Raw genomic sequence first — 20,800 nt, forward strand, 5'->3', positions numbered from 1 at the left:
TATATAGCTCTTGAAAATCGTTGGCGCCGCGTCGTCATCTTTTCGCTCGATCATCTCATTTTCCTCCTGACTCGCACCTGCAGATGGCCATCTCTCTCTCGCTCGCTCACACTCTCTTCCTTTTTTTTGCACTCGCTGTATACGAGAATCGTTTCGTTTCGTTTAGTCCTTAATTGCATGATCGATATACGTCAGGGCTCTCGACTCTCGTCACGCGATTCGTTTGGCGCGCAACAGCGTCAGATACGAGCCCGGCCGAAAGGGAAAGAGATAATGCAAAGCGTGCTGCAAAAGCTCGACTCTGCAGGAGTTTATCTTTTTTTTTGCGCTCCTTCTTCTTTTTTTCCATTTCTCATTCCTTTTGCGTAATTCTCTTTTTTTCTTCGTTCGCCTTCTCATCATCGTCACGCTTTGGTAATTGCGCAATCGACCGATTATCCTTCTTTTTTTCTTCTTTTTTTTTCATCACTTTTTCTTTTGCTTGTTTGCCCTCGATTTCGCGCAAAAGGGATGTTTACTCCCTTACTCGCTCTCTATCTTTTCTGTTATATAGCCGAGGCTCTTCTCACACCGTTAATTAATTTGCGATAGCTATAGATGTCCGCAGCGAGCGCCCGAGAGAAAGCTAGAATGAGCAGGAAAAAAAGCTCGGAACGCGCCGCGCGAGAAAATAGCCTGGCTCGAGGAAGAAAGTTCATACGAACTTTGTGTACTTATCGGCGCTGCGGTGTGCAGCGATAGTGTAATCGAAAAATTGTTTGTTTTTTTACTCATTTTTTTTTATTTTCACCTATTCTATGGTCGTACTGGCCCGGAGAGAAAGAAAAAAAAGATGCGAGAATAACTGCGAGTGGCACGAGTAAATCTCTCGACGGATAGTCAATTATTGACACGAGACTCGCGTGACAAAGTTTATATTCTCACACGAGCCGGCGGAGTCGTAGTGCACGAGAAATAGAGATGAAGGATGCAGCGAATGGCTTTACAGGAAAAATAGACAGATAGACTTCGATGCGCTGCACATAGGTAGAATGTCTTCGCAAATACGTATATGTATAATCTCGAATCTTCAGCGCGAGCTAGGTAGAGAGAGAAAAAGATAGAAAACTTCATCTATAGTTCGATCTGAAACTGCACGTACATACACACACTCGTGCGAGGAGCCGAGGATTCTTTGCTCGAACCGCAAACGTATTGACAAACTTTTACCTTGGCTCTCTTTCTTTTACTATCGCGAGTGTCGACAGAGTCGCATGGAAAATCAAATCCATCGCTTCGATGTCACTACGGCTGTTGCTGGTGCTGCTACTATCTGGAAAAAAGCTAACCAATAGGATTTTCTTCGCCGAGTAAACTCGCCTGGCAAAACTTATTCGCGTGTATATATATATGTACTCGCGGAACTGGGCTTACGTGCAGTTATGTACACACGGACGTTATGTTCGCTGCGGCGATCGTGCACGACGCACGCAAATACTTGCACCGGACGATATATACACACATAGGCAAGTGTGTGTGTCGTTGACTTGTTCGATAAATGTTTGATTGTGCAGTCGGAGTTCATAAGAGGAAAAAAATCGTCATTGGAAATTATTGGACAGTAGATTTCATATAATAGCGCCAATATCAATAATACTGTAGCATTAAAGTTACATTGTGTGACCTTTGGTCCAATAATACCTTTATAACGCGCCTTTTAAGCCTGGGTTTGATCCAAATAGCTTAAGGTTCGTGTTCGATGTGGGGAATAGTTATAGAAGACCAAGTAAAGAGATATCTCTAAGGTTCGTCACACATTGATTATATATACCCTATGAAAATTTGTTTGTCACTTGCGGATTCAAGATACTCCATCTATTGATGGAATCGAAAAGCTCATGATCGTAGCGGACGAAACACTCTGTCTCTAAGGTTCTTACGATTATCGCACTCCTTCGCTTATTATCTGTGGATTAGTCCACCTACTGAAAACATATATCATGAGAAGTTTAAGATCAAAATTTCTTTTTTCGATATTTTAAGCGCACCAGTGGCACGTGTATTATATTTTTAAAAATATCTTCGCGTGCGATTGCCCTTTGCGCGCCGGTCTCTTGATTAAATAAAACCTAATGAAAACCGAATCCGAGTTATACGTCATATTACGTGCGCTCGCTCGAGGCACTACCGCCTACCCTTAGGCCGTACCTGCGTATACCTGTGCGCCGCCTTGGGTAAACTGTGCACATTCGAACAATCGCGTGCGTTCGCTTTTAAAATTCAGCTCGACTTGCATTATTCGTTACACGCGCGTTCGCTTTCTCGCTCTCTCCATCTCTCTCTCTGTATATAATACGTGTATTGCGCCGCGCAAGCTCTCGCACTTTGCTCGGCTCGTGATTCCAAAAAGTTAGCAGGGCGGAAAATGAGTTTCCGGTCGTTGTCGTCGTCGTCGTCGACGTAGTTCCTCGTCTTCGTACGTGTGTACTTTAGCTACGCGATCGATTCTTTTTTACATTTTTTTTTTTATTTTTTACCTTCCTAAGCGACGTTAAAGAAACTTGCCTCGCTAAAATCCAAGTACTTCATCCCCGTTATAAGTACTAGGCGTTCAAAATGAAAAAAAAGCAGGCGGGGGAAGGCAAAAAAAAAAATAACACGCACCAACGACGAGGAGAAAAGTTTAGTTTCGAGTAGTATACGCGGCGTAGGAAAAAAACTGCAGTCTAATGCAACGTCGGTATGTGTTGCCGATGCGTAAGACATGTATACGTATGCATAGTAAAATTCCTGGAGTACATGGCAACAGCCCGAGTTTATGTTTACGGTGACATACTTGGATTCTGAATTCGCTCGTCAAAGGTAGAAGTGGCGCTTACGATGGAGCTAGACTGGCTCGATTGATCGTTCTCTAATCATCTTCTCCCTCTTCTCTGTCTTACTCCCAAAGTAATCGTGTCGTACTTTCTGTATACTGTATTTGTTTGTTTGTCATTATGAGGTAATTAGAGCGTCAATATTAAATCGGCTTCTCTCTCATTCCGCGTCTTCCTCCATTCTATCTATCCTATCTATATTATACATCACACGTATTATGATGCATACGTACACACACACGCGAAATCGTATATCGATTTGTTTGCCACCGTATCAGCGCGTTATTTCGCTCGTATTGCTGCTGCTGCTGCACGACTCGCGCGGCAGTATATTTGCGGATCTTGATGTTATTTTGTTGGGAAACATCGCTCTCACGAACTCTTCCAGCAGCTGCTCTCGTCGATTTCTGATGTATTTGCACTTAACCGAACCATATGTGTATGTGTGTGCTGTATGTAAGTAAGTGCACGATGTACACATACAATACATAAACACGCGCAGAATTGCATCGTAATATTTATTCACGCGTGACAAATAACGCTCGATCGCGATGCTTCTGCCGCTGCGCAAAAAATTATTGAAAACTTTTTCAACAATTCTTTCCCTACTTTCCATTTATACAGAACTTCAACTCGCTCTCACGGTATAATATCGTTTACATTGTCGTGTTCGGCGTGGGGCCCGCCGAAGAAGTTTCATGTACGCGGCGTTCGCGAGTCTCTATAACGAAAGATAAAATGACTGCTGCAGTTATACGTCTCTCGATTTTCTTAAATCATAACTTGCCTGCTGCCGCTGCGAATATGCGCCACGCCATTGTACAACTATCGATTACCAGCGCCGAGAGCTGCAGCAAGTACCATTGTAATGGGACCTGCAGTGCGCGCCTTACTCTCTGCTCAGCGTCTACTGCTGCTTCTCGCGAGAGCACCGAGTGACGAGAGCATTTTCAAACTTTTTTAACTAGTTCATAACAGCTGCCTGCGAGAGAGCGAAGCGCCTGGGCGCGTGCTGCTCTAGAGCCGAGTGGATAGTGGCGGTGCTGGTAGTGGTTTTTCGTTAAAAATTCTTCCTCGCGAACAATGGTGGAGATTTTTTTTATATTTTTTCATATTTTTCACGAATGTCTGTCCGCCTGTGTGCATGATACCTAAACGCGTGGATTCTGAAAAAAGCTGGATTCGCGATCTTTTGTTTAAAAGCTCTTTCAAGAGCTTTTCTTATACGTATGCATATGCACAATATTTTTATGCACCAACCCGGCCGATTCAGCCACACGCACGCTACTCTCGGCAATATAATATCTATCTTTCTTCGCCGCACGCGTGCAATTTACAAATGGTCTAGAATTAAGAAAATTGTTTGCACGTTGCTGCGTTACATCGGCTGAGAACAAAAAAAATGTAAGAGAAGGATAGAAAAAGAATACACGCACACGCCTCGGTTTCTATAAATTTTTCACTTTTTCCTTAATTTGAGAGCAGAGAAAGAGAGAGCGAAAAAAAAGTGTGGAAAAAAAATCAAACGCAGCCATTCTCTTGATCTCAGAAGTGAGCAAACGCACAAAACCCATATCAAGAAAGACATATACCACAGCAGCAGGAGCAGCAGCAGTAGCAGTAGGTAGTAGTACGATGCGGTAGGTAAAGTACGCACAGCGAACCGTATATACATATATGTACGTACTAGTGAAAAAAACAGCAGTAGCAGCTCCGAAAAGCAGTTCTAGTTATTCCGCAAAGGGTTTGGCAAAAGAGAGTAGAGAATCTTTCTTTCTCTCTTATGCTCCACGACAGCTGAGCGTCGTGAGTAAAAAAGCTTTCCATCTTCGCACTGCTGCCACCGCCGCTGCAAGCTCGTATTACCCGAAGCGCAAAGACGAATGTCGCGCGTGGTTTTCTTCGTCCCCACGTACATACACACGTATAAAAGCGCCTGGTTATCGGTGGAACATGCTAGAGGAAAGAAATTGATTGCTTTACGAAGGAAAGATTTTTTATTTTATTCCAACGCGTTAATCTCGCACAATTTTAATAAGTCGACGTACTTGCCTTCGTCGTGGCATCTTGCAATTAAGCAATGAGTTTGAGAAAAAAAAGGGTCGCGTGCACGTAAAATATATACTTACCTACCTCTTCGTAAAGAAGGTATAAATTAATAGAGACCGATGAGTGTTGGGTTACTTTCTGCTCTCTTGTGCTCTATTATATAACTACACGGGTGCGCGTTTCATATACCGAGCACGCGAGCGCTCCATATAATACCTTTGAAGCTAAGTGACACGTGGATAATGCCGCCGAGCATGAGCCGCCGAGCATGAGGCGCTGAGCGCGCGTTCAGAGCTCATATAGGTGAGCGATGATTTTTTATTTCCACCCGATACCGAGGCTCTCGCGGCGCGCAAAGCATTCCAAGATCGCGTTACAGTAGGCCATGCGTACACATTGGTATAGGTCTTTGGGATAAGACAGAGAAAAAATCGATTTTTATACTCTATACGTTTGCTCTATACGCTAGATATAGAGCGAGAGAGAGAGAGAAAGAGAGAGAGAGAGAGGAACAACGAGTAATGACGATGTAAAATTAGCTCGTAACGATCCTTACCTCTCGCTTCACGATAATACTTAGAAGAAAAAAAGAAAGGAAAAAAAAGGAAAAAACGAAAGCGAACACTCAAGATCTATAAAACTCGTTAAGCTTCATGCTACTATACGTGTGCATTTGTTCTAGTGATAGTATATACTAGCAGTATCTAAAATCCCTCTTTGCTTCCCTCTCGCTTATACGCTGGTGCACAGTCTCGGCGATCTCTCAAGGAAAAGAACAAAAGCTCCGTGTCGTTTCGAGATATTTTAACTAAGCTAATAAATTAGACTTGACTTTAAATTCCAACCCTTCTTTTCTCTCTTCTCTCTCTTATATAGCCTTTATATATGAAACTCCAATTACAATGGAGCTTGACCTTCTGCCCTTCTTTTATCAATTAGTCTTCATTACGTAGCTTTTTACGCTTTTTTAACGAGAACTTTATCCGTATCGCGTTATCGATTCAAAGTAAAATTTTTGAAATTTCTTTTTGGATGTATTTTTCAAGCTCGGTCGGAAAAAAGCGAAAAGAGTAGCCGAGATTTGATCTCTTTTTCACGTCAATCCTTGCCGTATAAAAGGTGTGCTGTGGCTCGCGGAGAAAGGCGTTTCAGCGCAGGATTGAGCTTTTCTCGCGCGCACAACGAGACACGATATTCAATAGGAATACAACAAAATTCCTCATTTGTCGTTGCGTGAATAATTTTCCTCCTTTTTATATGCAACGCGATTGAAACGTGCGCGTGCGAATGTATTTGTTGGAAAAAGTCATTTCTGCGACTGCGATATTGCTGCTGCTGCTGCACCGCATACGTATTACTCAAGCGAACAATAGAAATCGAAATTTAAATTGAACCTCCGCGACCCGCCAAGTTTTCTTCGAAATTGCTATCTTACTCGCTCCCCCTTTTGTTGGCATCGTGAGTATTATTTTTCAATTTTGCATTGTCAACTAGTGGAAATTACGAGCGCGAAAATCAGAGAAATCGATATGTATATTTCCTTAAACTCGAGTCTTATCGAGGAATTAAATAATAACGGCTATAGGCGGCGAGAGGCGAGCGAGAGGCATCGTTAAAAGTTGAAACATCTCCGGGCGAGCTATATAGCCCATTCGCAGTGTGTCGGGAGGATTATTAAAAGCGTCCGTATAATAATGATGCAACGCGATATAATAGCTCTTGCGGTACACACATCATCATCGATGGATGGAAAATAAACCTCCGTATATCTATAGAGCTTTCGAGTCGCACGCGAGAAATTCAATGCAGATAAGATATTCGAGACGGCGACAACGTCTTGATTAAAATACAATTCTTCAAGGCCTACGCAGAGCCACCCCCGTCGCCTTGCCTGTCCCGCTATAACGTTTACCCAAGGATAAGGATTTAAAACCCGAAACCTTATTCACTTTGTCTGCGCGTGTATTTTTTTGCTTTGCTCTGCCCCATCCATGATAAGACGTATATTCCTTGCTGCTGCTATGCGAAGAAATAACGAGCTTAGTTACGCTTCGTTCAATATTATTACGATAATAGCCTAGGATTGCAAAGTTGAGCGGTGTCGGCGGCAGCAGCAGCAGCTTCTGGGTTATATACGATAAACTATAAGGCTACATGCTAATGAGGCTAAGGCGAGCGAGATTTAAGCCCCCGACGATCGTATAATGACGTATATGGGTCTCTGTGTGTTGCGCTGCGAGTAAACACGTATAAGCATCCCGAGTCTCGTGAGCTCGTCGAGAGAATTAGAGATAGATAAAGGATAGAGACGAACTTGTGCGTAAACTAATTATAGAGGACAAGCCAAAGCGCAAATAAGTTTTCTCTTTAACTCGAGCGCGCCGCACGCGCGCCTTGCATTATATCCAGCCAAATCATTCATATTTATCCGTTTAATTGACTCGGCGAATTGTGTGACTCGTACTCTCAAACGACTCGCTGCGATCAAAGTATATATCGAGCCCGCACGCGCGCGTGTGTGAACGTGTGCGTTTATGTTATATGTGCGATAAGCCGGCTTAAATCTACTTTTTCCTTTTCCATCAAGCTAACGAGTATACAAACAGACTTGGTATACGTGCACGAAGATTTTACAAACGTGAAAAGGCGCACTACGGAGCAGCAAAGGTAAACCCGGCCGGGCTCGAAAACAGCGTATATATATACCGAAGTATCGGTGTCCAAAAGAGCCTCGCTCGTGCGATCACAGAGGCCGATTTATGTAGATCCTTCTGTACGCCTCGAAAGGCCGGGTGTGTGTAACATCCCTCCCGAGTGACTTTGTTCGGATTCTTCGGGTGCAGCAGCGGCAGTATATGCGGCAGTGGAGAGGCCCCTTCGAAATCCGAGCTTTCTTGCGTCGCTCTTCTCTCTCACTCCGTATAACTGATGCCGCGTGCAGCTCGCCCAGGCTCGAGGATTACGTTTCCGACTCGATGATACTCTTTGGCGCTCTGACGCTGTGTGTGTTTCATATAATGCCGTGTGGCCGCTGCTGCTGCTGTCCTCTCTATCTTGGTGAGGGTTATTCCTTTTTCGGCGTGCAGACTCGAGAGAAGCGAGCTTTTTGATTCAAAACCCGTGTCGCGCACCATCGTACTGCAAACCGCATGGTCTAGCTCTTTGCTCCGATGACCACGTTTCAATCAGATAATAAAATCCGCTTCAAATCCTTCATCCGTATACGACTTATCAACATTTTTCTTAAAAATTCTAAAAATTTGAAAAACAAAGATTTAATGCGCGGTTGTAACTATGATGTATTGATTAGTCTATTTTACACAATATTAGAGTAGAACTCGGAGCTCATGGCTCTTAATTAATGTCTTCTATCTCGGTCTTTCTCAAGCTCATGCATGATTCGGTATTGATCATACATTCGCTCAATAAAAATATTAATTATTTAGATTGATTAATTTCTCACCCACTTTATACTTCAAACTCCAAGACCGATCGCTAGCTGGCGCATCACGTTAAAGTCGCTCCCGCAAATGGTTAGACATTTTTGAAGCTACAAGTAGTGCTTCGAATAAAAAGATAATCTTAAGTTTCTTCTTAGAATAGTCGATAGTAGTGATTTTATCAAATGAATCTAGTACGAGTGTAAACGATTTTTCCTTACTTTTTCAAATTACCGGTACCAGCAGGACCTACTTCCGAATCTATTTTTTATCGACGATTATTGTGCAACGTAGCTTTCCTGCGCGTACGGTACATCAACTTCTTCAGGATTTTTACCCCTTTGTCTGAACCAATAGGTCGAGAGATTCGTTCTCTCTGGGAAGAGGTGTGAGAGGTACAACACATTCACAGACAACCATTTAATTAACATATACACAAACTTTTTTATTGAACATCAAAAGATTATTACCAATTCTTATATTTTTCTTTTACTCTTGAAAAGTTCGTTGCTCTCGTCGGATTCTCCGAACTCGATTCACTCGCATCATCATCATCTAGAGAACAATTTCCATCGGGAGTCCGTCAATAGTCCCATTTTGCATTCACGTTACATCTGTCATTAATTTTTAAGACCGATCGGTAGATGGCGTATAAGAGAAAAGTCGCCCCGGCAAGTGGCTAGCCATTTTTGAACATACAAGTAGGAGGTGATTTTCTATCTGCTAACAAAAAGATAAGTAAATTATTGTTTAAAATGATAAAATGTTGACTTTTTTATGCATATGTGCATAAAAAAATGAACGCGACATATGCACGGGGTGGATTTCTCCAAAAGTTATTACAGTTGCGCGTATGATTCTCGCGAGAGCTGTCAAAAGAGGTGTATGTTGATCTGCGCAAAGGGGATGAGGACTTTCATGACTCGTAAATTTATGACACAATTGAAGGTGTCGCGCATACACATATACAGATCCCCGCATATAAACATACACGCACACGCACATAGCATGGAACAGATTCGATTGGGTGTAGCTGGATACGCACGCTTTGAATTGCGATGTACACAGCTCGCGTATTCTCTCTTCTTCCGGCCTCGAGAATTGGCGTTTGAGAAAAATATTCTTGTTGTTGTTGTTGTAGTTCGGAAAGAGAATCAGCGAGCGCATGTCTCGAGCGAAGAAAGATGGATATTCTTATTTTTTTCCACGAGAAAAGAGAGAAAAGAGCCCCGGATCCGCGCGCAGCAGCGGCGGCAGAGACGTTTTTTCGTTTCGGCCGATCGAGCCCGCAGCATCGACCCGGTTCCTCTTTTTTTCTACTCCTCTCGTTCCGCATATATATTCACCTATATTATTAAACGCACGAAATTACAATTTGTTGACGTTCCATCGCAGTGCATTAAAAGCCACGTAAATTGTTTATAATAAGCAAAAAGGATTTCTCGATAAGCGATATATTGGATAAATTAATGGAGTGCAGCAGCAGCAGCAGCAGCATGAGCTCTCTAGCTTACAGTCGAGCTGGCTCGCAGAGCCACGCGCGCGCCCAGTCAAAGAGAGCGAGAGAAGCCCAAGCGAGAGAAAAGCAATTCGATTCAATAAAAATGGTTCTCTTGGTGAGACCGAACGCAGCGGCAGCAGCTCACGTATATCCGCGCGCTTCACGATATAGCTATATCACGGCCATAGAGCCCGGAGTGCAGGGCTATAACTGCAATTTCATCATTTACGACGCGCCATGCATTAAGCATAGTCTGGCTCTCGGCCCCCCGTATATAGCGAGCACCAGCATCAGCTCCACCGTAAAACATATTAAAAGCTTGTGTGCGGGAGTGAGCGTATGTTCGTTCGTGTGTGTGTGTGTGCTAGTGCAGAGGCGATCGACAGGCTTAGCTGATTTTTCAGCAGATATATACGTATACGCTACGTGTCTGTCATAGAGCTGCTGCGGCTGCTGCTGCTGCACAAGCCGCGAAACGTGACTCGTCTCATTTGTCTTCTGACTCTATATCTGTATATACACAATGTATATACAAGCCAATGCGTTTAAGCTTCCAGCGCAGAAGGAAAGGAAAGCGCAATCGTATATAAACTTTTCAAGTGGTTTTCCTTCGGAGCTCACCTCGGTGCGGCTAAGGCACGAGCGAGCGCACGAGCTCGCCCCGACATCGAACTTATATACAGATATATATGTAATACGAACACAGCTTGTGGCTACGTGTGTAAATGATCGAGCGATCGATTTATTATAGTCGAACGAAACTCGTCCGCAACTGTGCGCAGAGACATGTACCCGCAAACTCATGTATTTATAAGTAGGATATCTTGCTTCGCGGTCAAATTCATAAACACAGCGTGGAGAGTTATTATTATTTTTTTTTCTTTTTTCACTCTTACCCCCCGCGCCGTTATGCGCTTAAGTTTATTATCCCTCGCGTACACACGTAGATATATACAGGTTTGCGCGACTTAAGGTATGCAAACATACTTGCATAGAGCTGCACAGCGCAAACAAGTTGCGTTAGTGCGGCGGAGTTTGTAATTATTTGTCGATTACTTAGGAGCACGCGCGCACACGAGCGACGGTAGCTCAAGAGAGAGAGAGAGCGAGCTGCGTGCAACTTTATCACTTAAAACTTAAGCCGCGGAGAGAGTAAGAGTAAGAGTAAGAGAGAGAGAGAGAGAGAACATTTCTCCCCCGGGACGAGCGAAAGAGAGGACCTTAGCTTTGTAACAGATTAAGCCTCGCGAGAGTCTGCGCAGATGCATGCCACCGCCACCAACACCCACATACACATACGAGCTGCGCTCGAGGCTCACATAATAATGAATACAGATTGACTTTATCCCGAAGTCTCGTGTGTGCTTGCACTTTATGCGTATGGCACCGCCAGACACTTGCTTGAATAATTCCTTTTTTATTTTCTCGACGCCAGACCTTGCGAGTACGTAACAAATTTTGCGCGCGTGGGTGTGCGTGTATATTCCGCGAGATCCATATAATTCGAGCGGTGGCGGTGACCCTTTAACCACTGAAATAAATCAAGCGTGTAAAAAAGCGAGCCGCACACAGTGTAGCGCCAACACATATATATAGAGCACGCGCGACGCACTCGAGCGCGTTGAAAGAATAAGCTCATATAAGAGATCGCGGAAAAACGAATCATAAAAAGAAAACGTAGTTGCAGCAGCGTAGCGGCAGCCTAGCTAGCTCGCGCACGCTCTATCCCGGAATCGTAGCCAGGAAATAAAAGACAATAAAAGAAAAGCTTCTCGCTCACTGTCTCTTGCTCTCGCTCTCTCTCTCTCTCTCTCTCTCTATCTCTCGATCTTTCTCTTATTCTCGCGCGCGCGCGTCGCGCACTGCAATGATTTTTTTACGGCTCAACCTAAGGGGTGTGAAAATAGAGATGAAAATAAAAAGCTCATGAAGCTATATACGCTTGCGCGCGCCGTGTGCCAGACCGATAAGACATCTTTTTTACGCAGTCTCTCTCTCTCTCTAGATGCGATATATTTTTCCTCCCGCCCTGTTATTATAAGGGAGGGGCTAATGCATGCGAGCGCGTTTTGATCTAGGATTCACTTCGAAAAACTTGCTTCATCCCTTTTCCTGCTCGCTGCTGCTGCTGATGCTATTGCCACGTATACCCTTTTCGTCTGCATAGAGAGCCTACTACGTACACGTGTGGGGCATGCAGACAGACGTGTAGCACGTAAGTCTTGCTTCGTGCGGTGGATTTCACCTCGCTCTCTTCGCTTTTTCTTTTTTTTTTCTTTCCTTTTTTTATCTTATCTCGGCAAAAGTTTGACTCTCTCGTTTCTCTCTTTTTTTCTTCCTCCGTTGGACTACACGACGTCGACGACTACTCTTAACTTTTGGCGCCGGCCCGTGTACAAGCTCTCCGTGTTCTCTCCTTTTTCCATGCACAGTGCACACATACATACTAACGTATAGGCTCTGGATTTTTCCTGCGCAGTGGCGCGACATCTCAACGATTGCCACGAAGCGCTATATGTAGATGCCAGTTTCAAGGGATAGCGGCTGAGCTCAATCCTACTCTTTTTCTGCTTCTTCTTCGTCCTTTTTTCGAAAAACTTTTTAGATCTATGTTGAGATTCAATTTACGCGTTTTGAATGAGGGTCATGATTATGGGAGACTTTGTTGGGCTTTTCAGCAACATTCTGGTCCATGCACGTACACAGAGCTTTTTTTTTCTATACACATACTTTACGCTCCAAGAAGTTTATCCTCGCGAACATTTTTTTTTGGCTATTTTCCTTATACTCGCGTATACATAAGTGGAAATGCGATTTTATGTATATTTGAGCTTTACCCGAAATGCAGAATATATAACTCGCTCGTACCCGTTTGTGCGCGTGTTTGCGCCTGCATGTGAACCTATAATGAAAGTTGCGCGCAACGAAGGTTTACAAAAAAAAGCAGTCCTGGCAGTCGTGGCATATAATAATTCTAAAAATGTTTACCCAGTTCTAGTCTTTCCTTCTCTTTCGCGCGCTCACGACATAAAGTACGCTAGGGCAGTTGACGTAGCAGCACGTGTGCACGCCGCGCGCGGGAACAATGAGCTTGCGAGCGTGGGCAAACTATACAAAGTTATGCAAACGCGCGAGCGCAATAATTCTACAAAAGAATGAGAATAGCCCAAAAGAAGTCAAAAATTTTCATTCGCGTAAACTATATCGTGACTTATTCGAGGCGTGGGGGTTGGGCGTTGTGGTGTGGCGTAAGGATGGGACGATAAAACTTCGTTTTTTTTCCTCTCGCGTTCCCTTCTTTGTCCTGTGCTTTGAAGAATACCTAAGCTGTGGACCGAGAAAGTAAGAAGAGAAAAAAAAAAGAAGAAACGCGTAACAAGATTGACCGTGCGGTTAAAGTGTTTAAAATACAATCGCGCGTGCGGAGCATCCGCAACGATTCCAACGCGCATTCGTTTCGTGTACTTTCTTACGTACTTTATTCTTTTTTATTCTTGCGCGCCCGTGTAAAAAGCGCGTTTGCAGTATAAAATGCGTAGCTTCTCTTCTTTTTTCCCCCACTTTTACTTTAACCGCACGCACATCTTTTTTGTTCATAAAATAATACAGATACGTTTCTCCCCCTGTACTTTTGTTTTTTCTCGCTCTCGAGTCTCGATTTTCTTGGGTGTAGTCCGCATCCGATGTAGAACTTTCGACGGTTTGGTAATTTCTTGGTTTTATTCTGTATATACAGTCAAAAAAAGAGTGTTAGCATCTTTCTCAAAAGTCCGACTTTTTCATAAGGCCATAATTTTTTTTTTCCCCAAGCTCTTAGACGCGAATACAATTGTTTCCTCTGAAACACGCATCATCGTACAATTTTATCAGTCATTCATTTAAATAAAAGCTCGATCGTGTATGTACATAATATTTACCCGCGATTAAGCGCAGGGTCTTGCGTGTATTTTTTTTTATTTATAGTGCTTGCACCCGTGAGTCTTACGTATATACACTTATTCTCGTCTCTGCTCGGGTCCGAGAAGAAGTATACGCGTATTATATTCGCAAACATTTCTTTTCTCTCGCGTACAAAACGCACTCATACACTCGACGGAAATCACAGCCATTGAATCCACTCGCGCGGCGTCAGCGACGACGGCAGTAGCATTAGCAGTAGCAGCAGCATGAGGCAACAGTTTTTCTATATACGAGAGTATACATATTACGCTCGCGCCTTCTTTCCGCTGTATTATGGAGCCAAAGCTCGTAACATTTGAATGCGCTGCATCCTGACGTTTGGAACGAAACGCCCGAGAGAGAGAGAGAGAGAGAGAGAGTGAGAGAGTTGATTCAAGCAGTTCGTATATATACGCTTCGTCGTGCTGTTGCTGCTGCGCGCGAGAGTCCGTTTACGCGATACGTTTATGGCTATAAGTATATCGTCTTCTATCGCCCTCTCCCCCACCCTCCGCCGCCTCCTTTCCCATTCCCTCTTCGACCTCCCTCTGTATTTTTAATAAGCTCGAGTGCATCTGCGCGCACGCACACTCGTTAAATTACCGAGAGGAAAAAATGTACGTGTTCCCGAGCTTTTCAATTTCGTTTCGCTCGAAGCCCGCGCGCGCACGCTGCAACGAGTTAAATATGAAAATGAAACCATTTGAATGTAAACACGATTGCATTATGTACGTTTCATTTTAGCACAATATATTATACGAATCTTTCCTCAAGATATGAAAGTAAGAAAAAAAGAATCTCATGTAATAACCGAGTTTTATTTTTTCTGATTCACAGGTGAGTCGAGATTCTTCTCTATAGCTGTTTTATCGTGAATCGTTTACGTAAGTATTTGAAAAGATATCTTTTGACGAAAGCTTCGCTACTGCTGCTCATTATCTTTGCCGATTCCTCCCTTTTTTCTATCTTTGTCGCGTATATACAACCAGCGAAAATGAGGCTTGACTCTGCGTTATATTCTTCTTTTTTTACGCTCACTACTCTCGGGAGAGAGAAAGAGCGAGAAAGAGAGAGATATCTCATTGTTACGGACGAACGCGCACATGGACCATATAATCGCTCCCCATACATACACGCGCGCGTAGCAGAAGCCGCCCTTCGCCCGTATAGTGCCGAATCGAATTTCCTGCGAGCAGAGAGTGAGAGGGAGAGAGAGAGAGAGAGCCTGAAGCGACGCGTACGTATATAGCGTCATTTGTTTCGGAAGTTCCACTTTTGCGCGAGATGGGAGGGCAAAAATATATGTATTCACCCATAGCCATCGGGCCATAGCTGTCTTTCTCTTTCTCCCTCTCTTTCTCTTGCTTTCGAGTCAAGTGGAACGAAACCACAGCAGCAACAGTAAAGCAGCAACACAGATTCGAAGTATCACGCAAGCTTCGCTTCGATCCTATAGTAGATGTATACGAGAGAAGCCGATCTATTTGGCCCGATACGCTCCTGTACGCGCGTGGAAAATTCGACGTCAAAAGTCTATCGTCGGAGCATTAGTCAGCAATATAGCCTCGGCCACGACTGCCTGCTGCTGCTGTACCTTTAAGAAATTCAAAAGTCCCGTGTGCTGGGCGAGGTGGTAGTGGTGCTGCCGCGCGCTACTTCATAACTCAATGACGATGGGACGATTATTCACGCGAGCGCCGCGAGGGAGCTCGAGGTGGATCCGTAGTGTGGAGCTTGCAAGCTCTCTTCCAGCCGCAGTATATATATCTAGCGAGCGAGAGAGCGAGAAGGAGAGCGAGACAGAAAGAGAAAAGATGAGCTTGAGTGGCTGTATATGCATATAATATAACGCGGGCGCACCGCCGCGCGCGAATGAAGTATGGGCGGTGGGCAGAAGGTTATACATAGCAGAAGCAGGAGGCGCGTGCTCGTGACTCGGTATTAATTTATCGATTCGTTTACCGTTATACACAAAAACTTTCTACTTTCCCCAAGGAGAGATAATATATATACAGCACCCAATGAGGGGTGCGAGCTCCGATCTCTACTCAAGCTTAATCTTGATCCTAAAAATGAGCTCCTCATTCGCACTCCGCCGCCGCGCAGTAGTATATGTGTATTTAGCAAAAGCAATGTAGTAGCTCTCTCTCTGTAGCTTTTAAATACGAATCGAAAATTCAATCCTCCTTATTTAGTACTACGTGTACAGTAGTACAGAGCCGCGATATATGCGCGATAGCGTAGTCGGCAAACGTAAATATTTGACGAGTTTTCATTATGTAAAACAATGTCTGCGAGGCGCGGGCGCGCGCGGTTTAATGAATTCGCCGCGCGTATAGCTGGTACAGTATAGCTCGCAGCAGCAACGCAGAACTCCCTTACGATCTCGCTCCAGTGGCGGAAGAAAGAGAGAGTGAGAGAGAGAGCGAACAGAGATGGTTTTTACTCAGCTGCTGGCACGTTCCCGGTGTACGTCGTCTAGCTTTTCTACGAGTAAATAATTCCGCCGATTACCTTTTGGCGTCGAGAGCCGAGAGCGAGCGCGCGCGTGCCACACGTATATATAAGGTGCTCTCACTCTCTCTCTCTCTCTCTCTCTCTCGAGTTCTCTCAATATTCTCATCCTTTCGCGCGCTGCTCGCCGTATCAGTGTGCATAATTGACAAGCTAGCGTGCACGCGCCCGCCCGCCAGTCCGCTGTCGAAAGCTCGATGCGCGCGACTTGCCGAAACTTGCGAACGCGCTGCCATATTATAATATGCCTCGTCCTCTCTCGCTCTCTGCAGTCAGCCGAAACGCGTGTATGAAACATTATGAGCTTCGTGCGGTGAGTGAGTATTTGAACAACGGATCGCTACAAGCGCAGGACGGCAGGCACAGAGAGGGTACACACTGCACGCAGCATGCACACATACACGCATATAACACACACGCGAGTTCGCGTACGGTGTAGTTTTGACTTAATTCTTGCGGTGAAGTTACACACCGCATCAGTCAATATGCGGCTGTGCGCGCTAGACTTTGTCGTCGCGTCGAGGCGCAGTATGGAAATATCGAAACTGCCGCACGCGCGCCCGTCAATTAGAATGATTGGAAAATTGGAAAATATTGTCTATGCGCCGTGAGCATTCAACATATTACATACATACACGCGGCATATGACACACACACAAGCAGTTGAGAGGGAGATATAGAGAAAAAGCAAAACGAGCCTCTCGTAAAGTATGTATAGTGCACACGCTGCGCCGCTTTTTTTTTCATTTCATCGCAATGAAATTATATTGCGTAAATTAAATGTAATTACTAAAAGTCAAGCCCGCGCGCGGCGCGGAAAAACGAAGCGAAAGAGTAATAATTCGCGAGCGCTTAAGCGTAGATACATATATAGCGTAGGCGCATATATCTAGTCGCGGAGGTATAAATGCGAAATTTTGCACTGCCTGTACGCGATATAACAGGGCTCTGAATCGTATATGTAAAATGTAATCGTATATATTATGGAAGTACAGAGCGCAACTGCTACCGCCGCCGCTGGTGGTGGTGGTGCTGCTGCTGCGCTCATCGTTCGCTCTCTTTCTCTCGACTAGACTCTCGCGAGAAAGTAGAATAAGAAAGGCAAAAGAGTCGAGTATTTCACTTGGCCGTGTGCAGCTTGCCTCGCTCGCAGGCACTGAATTAAAACAATTTTCACCCTGGCCATTGTAAATTTGAAAAGCACACGCACGCTCGCTCTAGCTCGAGCTCGGCTTGCTTGCTTGTGCTTGCCTCTCGGAGTCACTCGTGTGACGCACTCAATCTAAGCGTTTTTAATTACAGAGACGAGAGGAAAATAAAGAGAGAAAAAGAAAAACGCGAGAGACGGAGAGAGAGAAAAAAAATTGAAACAAAAGGACACACGACGACGGACGGACGGTGGAAATTAAGCTCGAGGCGCGCGCGCGCGCAAATTCAAGGACGGCACACGGATCCTGTTCCCACGTGCAAGAGAAACTAGACGAGCGAGAGAAAAGTCATACATATAATAATGTCCAAGAGAGCGTAGGTGTGACACGGCAGTCAGCGCGTTAAACACTCGAAAGTCAACTGCGAAAGGATGGTGGATTTAATGAAAGACAAACATAGAGAAAGAGAGTAGTCGTACGCGAGACAATCAGAGACCGACGGCTACAGTTCGCGAAAGAAGAGTTTTAAGGTATATACCACTCGTGTTCGAGTGCGAGCCGCAAGAACAGCCAGCTCGTGCGGTACCCCGCGAGAAGAAAAAATAATAATATCCAAAGCGGTTTCTGGCGATGACTCGTTTCTGATACGATAGACTCGCACACTACTCGCAGAACTATTATTACACTCCCGTTACCACTACGGTGCACTATTATTGCGGGTCGAGCTTGCACCGCGCGAGATCATTAGATATATGGACAGAAGCTTTTAAGCCTTTCTCCACGCGCAGCACCTCGGCAAGGAATAACTGGATCAAAACACACCGGAGGAAAACGACGCGCGAGCTAGCGACGACGAGAGGACATTTCTCGCGACTTTCTCTTTAATTACTTTTCCGATTTACTTCATGCCGACGCGTAGCTGCCCCTTCCCGGCCCTCCTCATCGCCGGCTCGCACGTCTACCTCACCCTGTATACAGATAGATAACGAGGATTTTACTTTACTGTAAGATATGTGCCTGCCTGCCTGCCTGTATGCGTGTGTACGTGTGCACACCGTAGCATTGCGCGACACGTTTGTCAGTCACAGTTCTCTCTATTTCTCTTCGCGTATACGTACATACCTGTGTGTATGTGTCGTTGCTAATCTGGATTTGTGGTCGCTCTCGGTCCGAAGCTGAGAAACGTGGACGTTGTATTTGATGGCTGTTTACGAGCTCCATGTGTGGATTTTCGTCGCTCTTTCTCTCTCTTTCGCCATCTCTCTTTCTCGTCTGCTTCTCCTCTCTCGCACGCGCGTTACCCTGGCAGAAAAGCGAGATATCTCACGAGTTTTATATCGTGCGCGTAAAGCTTTGGGCTAGCAGCTCTCCTCCTCTTCTACTATTTTTTCTTCTTTCTTTTCGTTTGTTTATACGCTAATATAAATGCCCTGGTAGTTTCTCGCTCACGCTCGAGTCTAGCAGCTAGCACAAAGCAAATATTAGCCCTTTTTTGTCTGGGTGTGGAGAGCAAGGAGAATGTGTATAAACATTCAAAGACAATCTTCATTTTAATCGCGGTGAAAGGATACATCGCCATAATTGAACGTACACAAAATTAAATCTAGGCCAAAGACATTAGCGACGCACGAGTCGTGCTACTGTATACCGCATTCTCTTCATTCGCGTTTGCTGCTCTTTCGATGCGATACCTGCAGGCTTACCTGAGCAGCAACAGCAGCAGCAGCAGCAGCAGCTAGCTTATATTATATACAGTGCGTCGTTGGAAAAGCCAAGAATGCTCGAATGTGTACTCTGCACTCTCAGGGATCGACCCTACAATAAAGGCTTGGGCGCGCGCGAGCAAAACATTGCTTGGCGAAATCTCTCGCTGTGTATACATATAGTGGTAAATTGGACGAGCTGCGCAGCACTAGCGAGCGAGAGCGATGCACTCTCGTGTCTGCTGTGCTACTGCTGCATACCCAGCGCTGATATGTATATAACACACAAGTCGTGTGCTGACTCTCTGTGGTTATGTATTGGAATACCGTACCGAAGCGTATACGTATGCTATTTACTATAGCTCTCTCTCTCTCTCTCTCTCTCTCTCTCCCTGAGCTTGTGCACACATTATACACGTACAAAGAGGTACATCGCGTTCGTCTACGAACAGCACATTATATAGGGTGTGTGCTTTTGCCTGTCATTTCCATGGCAAACATATACAATTTTGTCGCGCGCAAATTTGTCGGGGCTCTCGATCGACGAGAGGGTATAAAAATTACTCGTGTATATCCTCGATCGGATTATATATATTGTAGCAAGGGGATTTATTAAGCTAATACCGCGCAGAGTCAACGGTTTGGCTTTTGAAGGAACGTACGCAGGCGTTTAGCCTCGATCAAAGGTCGGAAATCGAAAGCAGCAGTTAGGAGTCGGGGACTACTTGGCCGAGCGATACGAATCTCGCTCTTTCTCTTTATCCTGTGACGCATGCACAGAATTTCTCCGAGACAGCAATACAGCCAAGCTGAAGTAGCAGTAGTAGTGGTAGCAGTGGCCGCGTCGCTTTTCCCGTGTATACGCGGGGTAGTGTGTGCGGATGGTGGATATAAGAGCTAGCTACTGCACGGATGTCAGGTTGCCAGCGAGCAGGCCGCAGATGGACCGACACTCGACTAGTATAGAAAATTAGTAGGACCGCAGAGAGAGACAGAGGAGCTGTGTAGAGCAGCTAGCTGTGAGTGCGGAGTATAGAGAGGAGTCAGTAGTAGAGTCGACAGTATAGTCAGACACACATATACGCCCCTGCGAGGGAGCTCGACCTTACATTCTCCAAGTTTGCGCGCGTATACGTGTATACGGTGGTAGTAATACAGTAGTGACGACGCTACTACTGTTTCTCTCTACTGTCTCTCCCTCGCCTCAACTTCTTGTCAATTACATGCCTCCTACATCCAGCACTGTATATATGTATGTGTAATAGCGAGTATATACCCAGTATGTACGAGGCCACAGTCTCGCGGTCGAGTCAGGTCTCGTCGTCGCGTCAGACGAGCTGCTACTACTACTGTACGAGCAACGATTAATCATCCCTTTTTCCTTTGATACCGCGTGGCGTTGTGCAGCGCTTTCAGTTATATACATTATAGAAGCACGCCGCCTTCTGCGTGTACATATATGAGCGCGTCCAGCATAAGTCGGCCACCCCGCGCCATTACGGCATTTTTGGCCGAAAGTGTCGTATGTTTAGCTCGCTCGGAAACGTTTACCAAGAGTCAGAAAAAAAATCCAAACTCATAGATCGATAGATTTTTTCCTCCTCTTTCTAGTGGTGTAGCTTAAAAAAATCTTAAAAATTGATTTTGAGGT

At 44.9% G+C, this 20,800-nt stretch overlaps 1 protein-coding gene across 7 annotated transcripts in view; it reads left to right on the forward strand.

The window, feature by feature from the left end:
- LOC106656205 (prolyl 4-hydroxylase subunit alpha-1) overlaps positions 1 to 20,800 on the forward strand; it is a 135,774-nt gene that overhangs the window by 57,558 nt on the left and 57,416 nt on the right. The window contains exon 2 of one of the 7 annotated variants that reach the window (XM_014376964.2): positions 14,622 to 14,668. The exons of the other annotated variants lie outside the window; for them this stretch is intronic. The gene's annotated coding sequence lies outside the window, so the exon portion shown is untranslated. The remainder of the gene's footprint in view (positions 1 to 14,621; positions 14,669 to 20,800) is intronic. 7 annotated transcript variants of the gene reach the window in all.

This window comes from Trichogramma pretiosum, unplaced genomic scaffold, assembly GCF_000599845.2.
Source record: "Trichogramma pretiosum strain Unisexual culture from Peru unplaced genomic scaffold, Tpre_2.0 scaffold4, whole genome shotgun sequence".
NCBI classification, from domain to species: Eukaryota; Metazoa; Arthropoda; class Insecta; order Hymenoptera; family Trichogrammatidae; genus Trichogramma; species Trichogramma pretiosum.